This window comes from Lathyrus oleraceus, chromosome 2 (genome assembly GCF_024323335.1).
Source record: "Lathyrus oleraceus cultivar Zhongwan6 chromosome 2, CAAS_Psat_ZW6_1.0, whole genome shotgun sequence".
NCBI classification, from domain to species: Eukaryota; Viridiplantae; Streptophyta; class Magnoliopsida; order Fabales; family Fabaceae; genus Lathyrus; species Lathyrus oleraceus.
Genome location: NC_066580.1, coordinates 325,435,570 through 325,440,695, shown reverse-complemented (window position 1 = coordinate 325,440,695; position 5,126 = coordinate 325,435,570). Strand labels below are relative to the sequence as shown.

The window sequence follows — 5,126 nt, the reverse complement described above, 5'->3', positions numbered from 1 at the left end:
GGTTACTTATCTCGTACATGCCAGTTTTCGGTTGAGGTTTTTCCACCGTTGTTCGTTCGGTTCCCCACTGATAGTGGTTTTGGGCCATGCTCTCGATAAGCTGGTAAGCATCAGCATAGGGTTTGTTCATTAGTGCACCACCTGCAGCGGCGTCTATTGTTAACCTTGTATTGTATAAGAGACCATTATAAAATGTGTGAATTACTAACCAGTCTTCCAAACCATGGTGTGGGCAAAGTCTCATCATGTCTTTGTATCTTTCCCATGCTTCGAAAAGAGACTCGTTGTCTTTCTGTTTAAATCCGTTTATCTGGGCTCTTAACATAGCTGTTTTGCTTGGCGGAAAATATCGGGCAAGAAAAACTTTCTTCAACTCGTTCCATGTGGTGACTGAGTTGGAAGGAAGTGATTGAAGCCATCTTCTAGCGCTATCTCTTAATGAGAAAGGAAAAAGACGAAGTCGAATTGCCTCTGAAGTGACACCATTAGCTTTAACAGTATCAGCGTATTGGACAAATACGGATAAATGAAGGTTTGGATCTTCGGTAAGATTTCCAGAGAATTGGTTCTGTTGCACAGCTTGCAACAGCGAAGGTTTAAGTTCGAAGTTGTTTGCTTCGATTACGGGCGGAGCAATACTTGAATGCGGTTCATCTTGCGATGGAGCGGCGTAATCTCTAAGAGCACGAGCTGGTTCTGCCATCTCGGTTAAAGAAGGAAGATCTTTGAGATCAGGAAGGTCTATAGGAGGGAGATTGTTTTCAGCACGATATTCTCGAATTCGTCGTAAGACTCGGAGATATAGTTCGATATCGTTGATTCGTAAATAGAGCGGTTCGCCTTGAGAGCGAGTGCGTGGCATACAAATCAACGAAAGAAAGAATAGAAGAAAAAGAAACCTTAGTCTCTACAGCGTAACGGAAGAGTTACGATATCGATTGAATAGAAGTCCCCGGCAACGGCGCCAAAAACTTGATCGCTCGACTGTGTGAGTCGAGAATGGGATACAAACTGCAAGTGCACAGTTCTATCGCGTAGTTTTAAAAGATATCGATCCCACAGGGACTTATGAATCGATATACCGTTATCTAAGGTTACTACGTAAATCTAAGGTGAAAATGTTTGATTGTTTGGGGAAAAACTAAGAGCTAAAATAATATCTAGATTAAATATTAATGAAACGGATATCGGTATGTAGTTCGTCAAAACTAGGGAATCAAGTCTTTGTCGGTTTCTTGGTTTTAAAATGAATCATTTCGGTTAACTTTATTGGTTAAAGGTTTTATCTCAAACTCTCGCTCTGTTGAATAAACCATGATTTTATATTAATGTAGCTGTCACTTATAATTAAGTCAAAAACCATATTTTGAAAACAATAAAGTTGCAGAAACTCCTTTTAAGAAAATACTGACCGTTTTAAACACCCTTATCTCAAACTCTCGCTCTGTTGACTTAGGTTATATAATCAAATCCAAATGCTTAACTCTCGTCCTCACATTCAATCTTTAAAAATACTTTTTGGAAAAGGTCAGAATTTAATTAACTCTAAAACTTGCTCTCGCCCTGATCTAGAATTAATGCCTAACTTACACTGTCCAGTTAAAATCTCAAACTCTCGCTCTATTGATTTTAACTTCTTTATGTCTTTTACTTTTGTAAAAAATCTTGTTATTAAACCTGTAAGTTGAGACCGTAAAAAGATTGATTTTGATTTTAAGTTTAGATAGACCGACTCAGTCTTGATCCCTTATTCTGCTTACTTTACATACCGATACCTAGGCAAATTAGCCAGACATGCTAAATAAATAAGAATTTATATCATGCATAAACAGACTCATTCCAGGCAGATAATATAGATAAATAATAAAACAAAATATTAAATAATGATTAAAGAACCTGAATGCGTAATACAATAGTCTTGAACACTCCACCACAAGCCGGTAGGATTTGTTCTTGGATTCTTCAATTAAACAGTAAATTAAATCAAGGAAATAAAACTGGAATATAACGTAAGGTTAAATCCGGTATAAAGTTGCACAATAGTTTCCGGTGTAGAAACTATTATGCGAAAAATATCTAAAAGCTAAAACGGGAAAGGTAAATTTGCAAGGGAAAAAGAATGTAAAGCTTGCAAAAGAAATAAATAAAATAAACAATGTTAGATTGCTGGAAAGGAAAAAAATAAGAAAAAGCGTGAAAAGAAAATTTGGCAGAGCTTCGGCAATATGAGCGTGGAAAAACCGAGAGACCTTTAGGTTTTTGAGATGGCTATTTATAATAGTGTTGGTAACTGCTTTCCGTTTCTCCCATTCTTCAACGTGGCTACATGCACGGCGTGGATATAGGAGACCAACTTCTCAACGTTCTTCTTCAATTCTTCTGAGGGCGTGACTTGCGCCAAAAAGCTAGTGGAATGGTGTGACGCTCGTCACACCATGTGTGACGCTCGTCACAGGGGTGCTTTTAGTGTGACGCTCATCACAACCCTTGTGACGCCCGTCACAGGCACAATGTGCGCTTTCTTTGGGCTGGGCTTGGTCTTTGATATTTGTTTCCTTTTTACTCCTTTCTACACCTCCTTTTCTTCCCTTTTTCATTTTGCTTCAAAATGGATACCTGACATAAATAGCAAGGAAATACTGCATAATATCTGATAAAATGAGATAAACTAAAGTGAATGATAATATAATCTAATTGAATTAAGTCTTAAAATGTGATATAATTTCGTGTTATCACATATGACAATGTTTGAAAAGAATTACAAGATTCACATGGAAGACAAAATGTTGAGAGGTTCTAGATTCAAAGGTAGATTACATTCTAAAGCCCATGTGTTAAATAATAAAACCTTCAATATTGGAGTCAATGTGATGGAGCATAAGTGCTTGACAACATATGGTAGTAGAGAGGAATCGATTTGACATTATAGACTTGGGCATCTCAACTTCAGAGATCTCAATTCTATGTAGATAAATGACATGGTTTCAAGCTTACCAAAGATACCTATACCATGAGAAGCATGTGAAGAATGTGTTTAAGCTAAGCAACATAGATGAAGTTTTAGCAAAGATAAATGAAGCAATACCAAGTTTCAACTAGAGATGGTGTATTTTGATGTATGTGGGCCTATGCAAGTGGATTCAATAAGAGGTAACATATACTTTGTCACAAGGTAAGATTAGTGTCAAAGGGATTTCTGCAAAGAGAATGCATAGACTTTGAAGAGGTGTTTACACATGTGGCAAGAATTGAGACCATTATACTAGTTGCAATTGAAAATAGCAACAACTGGCCCATCTCTCAAATGGATGTCAAGTCAACGTTTTTGAAGGGTCCATTAGAAGAAGAAGTGTATGTAGCACATACTCCTGGTTTTATTGTCAAAGTTCAAGACTCAAAAGTATACAAACTAAGGTAAGCATTATATGACCTCAAGCAGGCCCCTAGGGCTTGGAACAAAGGATTTATGGCTTTCTAAAGAAGTTAGGTTTTAACAAGTGTGTTTATGAACATGGAGAATATGTCAAGAAAGATACAAGAAAATGAGTGATCATCCTATGCCTTTATGTTGATGACCTACTTATCATAGAAAGTAATGATGACTATATTTGAGAATTTAGGAGTGAAACAATAAAGGATTTTTAGATGACAGATCTTGGCCACATCACATATTTCCTTGGCATTGAATTTTAAAAAAAGAAGCTAAGTTTGGTTTATGCATCAAAAGAGGCATACACTTACAATTCTTAAGAAGTTTGAAATACATTGTAATCCCGCCATAACACCTGCAGAACCAAGGTTGCAACTATCAAAAGAAGAGGATGAAAAAAGGGTTGAATCAACATATTATAGAAGGCTCATTGGATCTTTGAGGCACTCGTTACTTGTGCAATACAAGACAACATTTAGCATATAGTGTGAGAATATTGAGTAAGTGTATTGAGAAACCAAAAGTATCTCACTTAGCTGCAACTAAAAGGATCCTTAGGAACATAAAAGTATCAATGGACTGTGGTATCTTGTTTCAACCATTTGACAAGTGAAATTAGCTAAAAATTACTTGGATACACTAACTCTAATTGGTGTGCTGACAAAGATTATATGAATTCAACAACATGGTATATTTCTGTATGGAGAAGCACCAATCTCTCGATGCTCAAGAAAGGAACCGGTTGTGGAACTATCATCATGTAAAGTTGAGTACATTGTAGCATTATTGTGTGCTTATCAAGTTGTGTGGTTGATGAACCTGATACAAGAACTGTGTAATGATAAGTGTGATGAAGTGACATTAAAGATTGGCAACGTTTCTGTAGTAAACCTTGCCAAAAATAACATTGCTAATGGGAAAAGTAAGCAAATAGAGATGTGATTTCATTACTTAAGGGAAAAGGTAAGTGAAGGAAGATTTAAGTTGAAACATTGCAAGAGCGAAGATCAAATGGATGATCTGCTAACCAAAGGCGTGGCAACATAGATATTCAAGATATTGAAGAAACTAATGAGCTTTCAGAACTTTGAGAATTTGAATTAAGGCAGTGTGTTGTAAAATTTGAAATTAAGGTAATATGATACAAAGTAGTGGTAGTCGATTACCATGTTGTGGTAGCCGAATACAGGATGTATGTATTCGACTACCCGTGTGACTTTTTTATTTCTCAGTTAATTGGTGTGTTGAGTCTTGTGTTCAATGTTGTATATACACCCCTTTGAAGGGTTTAATCAAAATAGACCCACTTTGTTTTACTATAATGTTTCTCTCTTTCTCCATTACTCAATTGTGTTATAGTGATTCTTGTTTCAACAACACCATGAATAGCCTATAGATTTTAATTTAAATTTATTTGCCTCAATAATAAGATTAGTAATGCTATAGTGCAATATCGTATTGTTGGAGGATGCATAATTCTTAAGTGAGCGACTCATAGCCACCTTGTTTTGTTATAAAACAAATGATGTTATCAAATCCCTTTTTGCTTTTGTAAAAATGTCGGAATCTCGGGTTATTTTAACAATACCCCCAAGCTTAATTTTTTTGGATAAAAGAAAAATAAAAATGACAAAAAAGAAAGTTTAATAGGTACAAAATATAAAAATCAATATCAAAATAAGTCCTCGATACCTAA

At 35.8% G+C, this 5,126-nt stretch overlaps 1 pseudogene; it reads left to right on the top strand.

The window, feature by feature from the left end:
- Positions 1–218: 218 nt before the first annotated feature.
- On the top strand, positions 219–318 carry LOC127124350 (uncharacterized; annotated as a pseudogene).
- Positions 319–5,126: the final 4,808 nt, after the last annotated feature.